This window comes from Budorcas taxicolor, chromosome 3 (assembly GCF_023091745.1).
Source record: "Budorcas taxicolor isolate Tak-1 chromosome 3, Takin1.1, whole genome shotgun sequence".
NCBI classification, from domain to species: domain Eukaryota; kingdom Metazoa; phylum Chordata; class Mammalia; order Artiodactyla; family Bovidae; genus Budorcas; species Budorcas taxicolor.
Window position 1 is genome coordinate 27,967,436 of NC_068912.1, and position 9,787 is coordinate 27,977,222.

Below are 9,787 nucleotides of genomic sequence, written 5' to 3' on the forward strand. Positions count from 1 at the left end.
ACTAAAACTTTCACTTTTCAGATATTATACGATATTAAAGAATTATTATTAACTTTGTTGAGAATAATAATGGTATTGTGGCTATGTTAACCTTCAAAGAAGAGTCTTTACATTAGAGATAGACAAGGAAGAGCTCACATAGGAAATGATACAGTATTTGAGCTGGCTCAAATAGAATTACTTGTACAATTAAAAAGTAAATGAAAAGAAAAAAGAAAGTTTAGGGACAAAGTCTTCCTTATTCTCCGCTAACATACAAGAGAACCCTCTTTTTTTTGTTTGTTTGTTTCAATTGTTTATAAACCAGATTACAAAAATAATCCTGGTAGATACCTTAGTTCACCCTTCTAATAAGCCTGTTGATCTGGTCTTCCCTGTTGCCAGCATCTCCACCTTCTACAACATGGGTGGTCTTTTTCTTCATTCCACCTCGTGGAGAAGACAATTTAAAGGGCCATAGGAAGTTGTTTGCTTCTTTGAAACGTTTTCCAACGGTATAGATCTCATAGATCTCATGAACCAGATCCTCCATGCAGACGATTCCATGTTTCCCAAGAGATTGAGCGATCAATGCGTTGTCTGTCAGGGCAATTCGCTTTTTGTTGATTTTGCCATAACCACGCTTGTAGGTCAATTCATTTACAGACTTCAGATTTGGGTACCCCCATGCAATGTATGGCTCCACAATTCGCAGCATGTTAATTGATGCCTTGTTGAGCTTCACAAAGGTGCCGTTGAAGATTTGCGGAGGCAAAGGAGCTGCAGCACCTTTCGAATCTTTGGGCTCACACGGTTGATACCTCTGATCCTGATGACAAACGCCAATTTGGGTTCCGCGGGTACATGGAAGTTGCCGGCTTTTTGTGCCATCCTAGCCATTCGAATTTCAGTTCTGTACATCTGCCTGTATTCCTTATGGTAATGCTTAGCTTTTTCATAGATAAGCTTCCTCCTTGCCTTTCGAAGCATCTTTTGGGCAAACTTCTTTCTCAGTCGCTTGATCTTAAGCTCTGCAAAATTCTTCCGCTTTTTCTTAAGGGTTTCTGGCACAGCAGGAACCTTCTTTTTCTTCTCTTCTGCACCCTCCGTGGTTCCAGCCGGGAAAGAGGCAAGAACCCTTTTTTAATCTAAGGTGTTGAGTAGAATGACTACAGAAAACAGATTCCAGAGATGTAGAGAATTATAGGGGAAGTCTTCTGGAGAGGAAGCAGAGAATACAGGTAGGATGTGTTCTAAGACCTTGCTACTCAAAGAGTGGTCCATTTCCTAGCAGCATTGGCATCTTCTGAAAGTGAAAGTTGCTCAGTTCTGTTCAACTCTTTGTGACCCCATGGACTATACAGTCCATGGAATTCTCCAGGCAAGAATACTGGAGTGGATAGCCTTTCCCTTCTTCAGGGGATCTTCCCAATCCAGGGACCAAACCAGGTCTCCTGCACTGTGGGAGCTGAGCCACAAGGGAAGCCCAAGAATACTGGAGTAGGTAGCCTATCCCCTCTCCAGCGGATCTTCCCTACCTAGGAATCAAACCGGGGTCTCCTGCATTGCAGGCAGATTCTTTACCAGCTGAGCTATCAGGGAAGCCCAGGCATCTTCTGGGGTATTATAAATGCAAAATCTCAGGCCTACCTCAGACCCACAGAATCAGAAGCAGTCAGGGGATCTTTTAACAAGATCCCCAGGTGATTCATATGCATGGTAAAGTTTGAGACCCATTGCTCTAAGTGCTGCTGCTGCTGCTAAGTCGCTTCAGTCGTGTCTGACTCTGTGCGACCCCATAGACGGCAGCCCGCCAGGCTCCCCCGTCCCTGAGATTCTTAAGGCAAGAACACTGGAGTGGGTTGCCATTTTCTTCTCCAATGCAGGAAAGTGAAAAGTGAAAGTGAAGTCGCTCAGTCATGTCCGACTCTTAGCAACTCCATGGACTGCAGCCTACCAGGCTCCCCCGTCCATGGGATTTTCCAGGCAAGAGTGGGGTGCCATCACCTTCTCTGGCTCTAAGTGCAGGCTCATCTTTTTAAAAAGTTGCTTCATTATCCACCTCTGAAAGCTCCTAGTGACCAAATCTAAGATTTCACACAAGATCCTCTGAAAGCAGATTCGTGTGTTAATCTGTTGCAACACCTACTCTGGTTCCCTTACTAATGGCTGATCCACCATCTATTCTTGGCCCCCAGCCACACAGCATCCTCCCTGCCATGCTTCCTAATTGGTAATCTGCCACCCATGACCTTGACCAGATGGTGTACTGCCTTGGGACCCCTGGCCTCATCAGCTGATTCCACACTCAGGCAGAGCCACATTATAAAGGGGGGTTAGTGCCTGGAGCATCCATAGAGATGGATGGGCCTCCAAAGACTGTGGCATGCAATTAAAGGGAAAGAACTCTATTAAGTATTTTTATGAGAGGCCAAGGCCCTTTGCAGATAAGGGTCACCAGCCATGTTATTCATCTAGTCTTGCTCTGTGGTCCAAATAGAAAATACTTTACATATGAAGAGGTATGGGGAGGGCACAAGGCAGCTGTGGAGTGCTTCAAATTCATTCAGATAAGTGGGACTCTCTTTTCCAAAGATGGGAAGGTTCATCTCCTTCCCGTAGGTAGTGTTATCTATCCTTTTGGACAGAGCCAGCTTGGGAGTAGCATAGATGTCTACTACGTGATTAACTTTTGTCCAGGCACACAACTGTGTAATGAATACTGATTCTGGAGATTGCTTTGATTAATAGGGTCTGAGGAATTTCACACTTAATATTCGAGTTGAGATACAGCATGTAGCATCCTTTTAGTTCTCCAGAACGGGCAACCCCATCGCAGCCTTTTATGAAGTGTCTCAAAAGAAATCCTTTCCAGATTTCTGAATGTTTGCCAGCAGGTTAGTTCAACATCTTCAGATCTGACTCGTTTAGTGTTTTAAGCTGCTCCAGGGTCAAGAAGACAGAGCTAAGCAGTGAGACTGCATGTGGGTAGCGGTTTAGGATGTAGGCTCTGCAGCTACAATGCCTGGTTTTAATTCCCAATTTTGCTATATACCAGCTGTGTAACATTGAAATTACTTATCCCCTGGATGCCTCCATTTCCTACATGTTAAGTGGGCATGATAATGACTTCTATCTCACAGTTTTGTTGTGAGGATTAGATGAGGTAATATACAAAGAGCACTCAGAACAGTGCCTGAAATACAGTAAGTGGGACCCTTTGGACCGTAGCCCTCCAGGCTCCTCTGTCCATGGAATTCTCCAGGCAAGAAAACTGGAGTGGGTTGCCATGTCCTTCTCCAGGGAATCTTCCCAACCCGGGATGGAACCTAAGTCTCTCATGTCTCCTGCCTTGGCAGGCAGCTTCTTTTTTTTAATTGGCGGCTAATTACTTTACAATATTGTGGTGGTTTTTGCCATACATTCACATGGATCAGCCATGGGTGTACATGTGTTCCCCATCCTGACCCTCCCTGCCACCTCCCTCCCCATCCCCATTAGTGTTATTTATTTTTATGCAAATATTATGCAAATATTTACTATGCTCCAACATCAATTCTATGGCACCAACTGAGTGTTCTAATTGTTCAATTCAATCCTGATACCAACTACTCAGAGTAAGCAAAGACCCCACAGGTTTAGGACACTGAAGTTAGTGTGGTGGTTCTAGTGGTAAGGCAGGAGATGAAAGAGACTCAGGTTCAGTCCCTGGGTCAGGAAGATCCCTTGAAGGAGGACATGGCAACCCACTCCAGTATTCTTGCCTGGAGAGTTCCATGGACAGGAGAGCCTGCCAGGCCACAGTCCATAGAGTGGCAAAGAGTTGGACATGAGTGAAGTGGCTTAGCACACACACACACACCCACAAGAAAAGGCACAAGACTCCCAAGACTGTTATTTCAGATGCCACTTGCAAGTGGTGTTTTCAGGGTGCCAGCACTTCTGCCAGATTTGGCTACAAATTAGGGGGTTTCCATGACCCTCTGTCAGGTTTGATAATTCACTAGAATGACTAAAGTTTACAACTCATGACCTGCCTGATGGAGGAGATGCATAGGGCAAGCTCTCAGCAGAAAGGCACAGATTCCTTGCCTTCTCTGGCGTGCCACCCTCCCAGCACATTAATCTCTTTGACAGCCAGGAAGCTCTCCTGATTGCTGGATTTCATTACATGAGTATAGTTGATTAAATGATTGACCACGTGGATAAAGAAGATGCGATATAGGAGCTCCAGTGGCGCAATCGGTTAGCACGCGGTACTTATAAGGAGATGCGGTATAGATATATAAACGGAATATTATTCAACCATTGAACAGAAATAATGCCATTTGCAGCAACATGGAAGGACCTAGAGATGATCATACTAAGCTAAGTTAGAAACAGAAAGATAAATACCATATGATATCACTTCTATGTGGAATCTAAAATACAACACAAATGAACATATCTATGAAACAAAACCAGACTTGTGGCTGCCAAGGGTACGGAGAGTGAGGGAGGCAAGGACTGGGAGTTTGGGACTAGTAGATGCAAACTATTATATATAGGATGGATAAACAACAAAGTCCTACTGGGATAGCCGTAATGAAAAAGAATATATATATATAAAACTGAGTCTGAGTCCTCGGCTGTCTAGCAGAAATTAAACACAATGCTGTACACATATTATAAACACACACACCAGTGTAAATCAACTATATGTCAATACAATTAAAAAATAATGGCTATGATTGAACTCAACCTCCAGTTCTCTCCCCCTTCCCAGAGATCAAGGGTGGGGTTGAAAGTTCTAATCCTCTCATTGTAATGACATGCTTGGTTTTCCTTTCATATCTTAAACTATTTAGTTTAGTCACTCAGTTGTATCTGACTCTTTGCCACCCCATGAATCGCAGCACACCAGGCCTCCCTGTCCATCACCAAGTCCCAGAGTTCACTCAGATTCATGTCCATTGAGTCCATGATGCCATCCAGCCATCTCATCCTCGGTCGTCCCCTTCTCCTCCTGCCCCCAATCCCTCCCAGCATCAGAGTCTTTTCCAATGAGTCAACTCTTCGCATGAGGTGGCCAAAGTACTGGAGTTTCAGCTTTAGCATCATTCCTTCCAAAGAAATCCCAGGGTTGATCTCCTTCAGAATGGACTGGTTGGATCTCCTTGCAGTCCAAGGGACTCTCAAGCGTCTTCTCCAACACCACAGTTCAAAAGCATCAATTCTTCGGCACTCAGCTTTCTCACAGTCCAACTCTCACATCCATACATGACTACTGGAAAAACCAAAGCCTGGACTAGACGGACCTTAGTCGGCAAAGTAATGTCTCCGCTTTTGACTATGCTATCTAGGTTGATCATAACAGGTCCCATCAAAAATCATCTCAGTAGCATACACTCGAGTATGGTCAAAAGTGGCTCTTATACTGATAAAAGACATAAAAGACATTATTATCACTCAGGAAATTCCAAGAAGTTTTGGAACTCTGTGCCAGGAACCAAAAATAAAAACCAGCTATATTCTTTATTATGATTCTTGACACATATTCTTAGCACTTGTTTGGGCTAGATAATATGCTAGGTATTGGGGAATAATCTATTCACTCAATGCTTTTTATTAAACCACAAGCCTAGAACACAGTGCCATATCCAGACCATGGTTCAGGATCACCCCACCTTTGCTTCTCCATCATGACCACCCACATAGAACCCTATCTCAGGGCTTTTGCAAATCACAACCCTTTGGAGCTACAACCTTACTGGAACAACTCTACCCCTTTCAGCTGAGGGAACCAAGAGTTAGTTGACCAAAGGTTATATTCAGCCAGTGACACATGTCGTGACTGCCAATCAGGAGTTATCTCCATTCACTTTGAGTCAAGGGATCAGAGACATGGGCACCTGTGTCAAAAGTGGGAAGGAGACATTTACTGTCCTTTGAATTAAGAGCCTAGTCATCTTCCTCACTTATTATTATGGCCCTCCCAGTTGGTTTGGAAGATGAACAGGACATGCTAGGGAGAGCTGTCAGTCTGAGGACTAGACTGTCAGAGCGTGCTTCTTATCCCTTCCCCTTCTCCTAAGTCAGGCAACTCTCCTACCATCACCTTCCACCCCTGGAGGGAAGATCCTAATACTTTGGCAAGTTCATTCTACTCAATATTTGGGGAAGAGGGCACCCACTAGGCATGAAACATCATACGAGCTGCTGAACATACAGAACTGAGTAAGACTTGGTCTTATATGACATCTTCAAACATAACTTGAATGAAAAAAATATTATATCAAAGGCATAACATCCTGTCAAAATTCAGGGGAATAAGGTTAATTAAGGTGAGAAGTCCTAGTGTAACACAAGATATTGACCCTTTTGCTAAACAAAAAGGCAATGAGGAAGGATTGAGCAGTTAAAATATGTTGAGTGCCTGCCATGATATACAGATACACATTGTTTTATTAATATTTACCTCCAATCTTCGAAATTAGAAGTTTTCAAACAATTTGTGGACTCAGTTCCTCAGACTGTGGACTGTGTTTGATACCTGAGCATGTAAGTCAAATGCTCAGAAGACAACAACTCTTTCAAATGTATCTATACCTTGTCAATGATGGCAGAGAGAATGGGTCCAATTTATTTGTATAACTACCTTCATATAGAAAACAGTGGTAAAACCCAACAAAACACTCCTTGTGTGCGTGCTTAGTCACTTCAGTCATGTCTGATGCCTTGAAACCCTATGGACTGCAGCCTGCCAGGCTCCTCTGTCCATGGGATTCTCCAGGCAAGAATTCTCCTGGAGTGGGTTGCCACGTCCTCCTCCAGAGCATCTTCCTGATCCAGGGATTTAACCCACGCCTCCTGCATTGCAAGCAGATTCTTTACTGCTCAGCCAGTGGGGAAGCCCCAGAACATTCCTTAAAGGTCCCCAAAACTGTACAGTTGGGAGCTGGGGCTGGGGATCTCTTGTCAAAACTATTAATACAATGTATATTGTCTCTTGTGACTTAGTGTGGACAGTATAATGATAGTCACCCAACAATTAGCCTTGATCACCTTTAAAAGCACAATTTTAACAGCTTTACTATCTTTTAAGTATGGTTCTTATTATCTCTCAGAGTAGGCTTTTCATCAGGTGCACAACTTTAGCTTTCAGATCAAGAACCATGGCAAAGCAGAATTCTGTTCACCAAAATTAACTTTTGTAGCCAAGCCTTTCAAAACTCATCTATTCTGTAAAGTAAGTATAATTTGTCTTTTCCTTTAGGGATAGAGGAGGGAGACAGATAGGCAAATGCATTCAGCTCACCAGTTATTAATGTTGTGGATTACATTCTCTATGGATTACAAAGGGTGTGTTTTTTATTCTGGGCTAACACTGACCAAAGTAACTAGGGAATAAAAACTCATTTTAAAATTAGTCCAAGTGAAAATAAATAATAAGGAAACAGAATGCATTGTGAAAAAAAACAATATGAGGCAGGTGAAAGCTGGATAATGCAGTTTTGATCAATCACCCCTCTGGACTGTCTTTCCCTTCTATTTACATGCATAATTGAAGGTTGACTACATGATGAAAAGGAGCACTTATGAGAAAAAATTACTACCAAGTATTGCTATCAAGATGATCAAAATTTGTTAAACTTGTGCCTTACTAAACTCCAAGACTCCCCTCACAGGAAATTTCCCTTGTTTTCAGAGCCTGTGCCTCCTTAGATTTTAGGTATCCTTTGCCTTCCACATTGATGGACCTTCTAGGGAGTGAATTAGCTCTCCACACCTCGGTGTGTCCCTGTGATAGCTGAAACATTTCCTTATAGTTTCCTCAGATATTCACAATTTTAGAAGATTCTAAAATGACATTCCTTTCTTTTTTTTTAAATTGGGTATAATTGCTCTACAATGTTGTGTTAATTTCTGTTGTATAACAAAATGAATCGGCTGTATGTATTCATATATCCCCTCTTTCTTGAGCCTGCCTCCTACCCAACCCCCCAATCTCACCCCTCTAGGTTAAAATGACATTTCTTAATGTTCACATTTTCATTTTCCACTTCCTTTCTTTTTTTGATCCTTTATAAAGTATTTTGAAGATTTGATCTCCTTCCTTTTTTGAATATATAGTGATCATAATCCACAGCCTTGGTGGTCTCTGTGACCCTCTCCTTCCTTTCTTACTTTCTTTGTCACAGGAGCAATGGCATCAGGGTTAACTCAAGAGGAGAAAATAGACTTCATTTCTCTTTTTTTCTTTTTAATTTATATTAATTGGAGGCTAATTACTTTACAATATTGTGGTGGTTTTTGCCATACATTCACATGAATCAGCCACGGGTGTACATGTGTTCCCCATCCTGACCTTCCCTCTCACCTCCCTCCCCATCCCATCCCTTAGGGTCATCCCAGTGCACCAGCCCTGAGCATCCTGTCTCATGCATTGAACCTGGACTGGCGATCTATTTCACATATGATAATATACATGTTTCAATGCTATTCTCTCAAATCATCCCACCCTCACCTTCTCCCACTTCATTTCATACTTTCAAATGAATGATCAGGCTGTCCTTGGCGGCTCAGACAGTAAAGAATCTGTCTGCAATGCAGGAGACTCAAGTTCGATCCCTCGGTCAGAACAATCCCCTGGAGGAGGATACGGCAAGCCACTCCAGTATTCTTGCTGGGAAATTACATGGACAGAGGATCCTGGCGAGCTACAGTCCCTGGAGTCACAAAGAGTCAGACACAGCTGAGCGACTAACACTTCCCCTTTCCTTTCCCTACATGATGGCAACATGGCTATTTTGATGAACTGTTTACTAAAACACAACATTTGAAATACAGATAAAAGAAAATTGTTTGATGGCAAATTCACTTTCCTCACTGTGGTTAAGATCATTCAATAGCTCAGGCCTGGAGTTAGTGGAATAATATCCAGTAAGTCCTTGTGATGTCTCAGAGCATCAGCAAACCTTGTAGGATAATTCCTTGAGGATGTCCCCTTGGTATTTTAGGAGCCATCTCTAGGAGCCAGCCAACCTCTATAGAATTGTTCTGGGGAAAGCTCTTAGACCTTCCAGAGAGATGCTTGCCAGGCTTCTGTTGACAAGCTATTGACCTGAAGGACAGAGGGCAATTTGTTTTCTTGTCCACCACTGGAAATTCCAATATTTTCATAGGTTAGGAAGAACGGGTAGTGCCTTCTTTACTCCTTTTGTGATCATATTTATTACTAGGACCTTGAACTTGATGCAAAGTAAGTGAAAACTGCTCTTCTACAACTCTCTACACATGTGGATTACACTGCAGATTTCACTAGAGCCAAACTGCTTTCATCCCCTCTTACATGTTTTCTATTTTTTAATCTAAACTTACAAATGCAGTCATTGAAAAAAAAAAAAAAAGCTAGCCTTTGGGGCTAATGTATTTTTTTTTAATAATGATTCTTTTTTAATGGAACCTACATTGGCCTGACTTCCTTTTGTCTGAATAAAAGCTCTAGCGCAGTATAAAAGGGTTGCATGTGCTGAAATGTTGCCCAAGGATATGTGTTATTATTCCTCCCCCCTTGACCAGCAGGGTCTCAGTTCTCTTTCCCTTTCAGCCTTTTGTTTGAACAGATGGGATTGGGGAAGCAAGGGAAAGAAAGCCATTCTGTTCTCATTAACTCTCCCCATACACAAACACAAACCTGGGCTTCTGGGACTTAGAAACAGGACAGCTCCCACTCCATTGCCATTGAGACCTGGTGTGCCGAAATACAAAGAAAACCTGGCTAAGGACCCACATCACCATTTCAACTGAGATGGCTCACCAGCGAGAT

At 42.7% G+C, this 9,787-nt stretch overlaps 1 pseudogene; it reads right to left on the reverse strand.

Moving 5' to 3' along the window:
• Positions 1 to 334: 334 nt before the first annotated feature.
• LOC128045145 (60S ribosomal protein L7-like) lies at positions 335 to 1,080 on the reverse strand (annotated as a pseudogene).
• Positions 1,081 to 9,787: the final 8,707 nt, after the last annotated feature.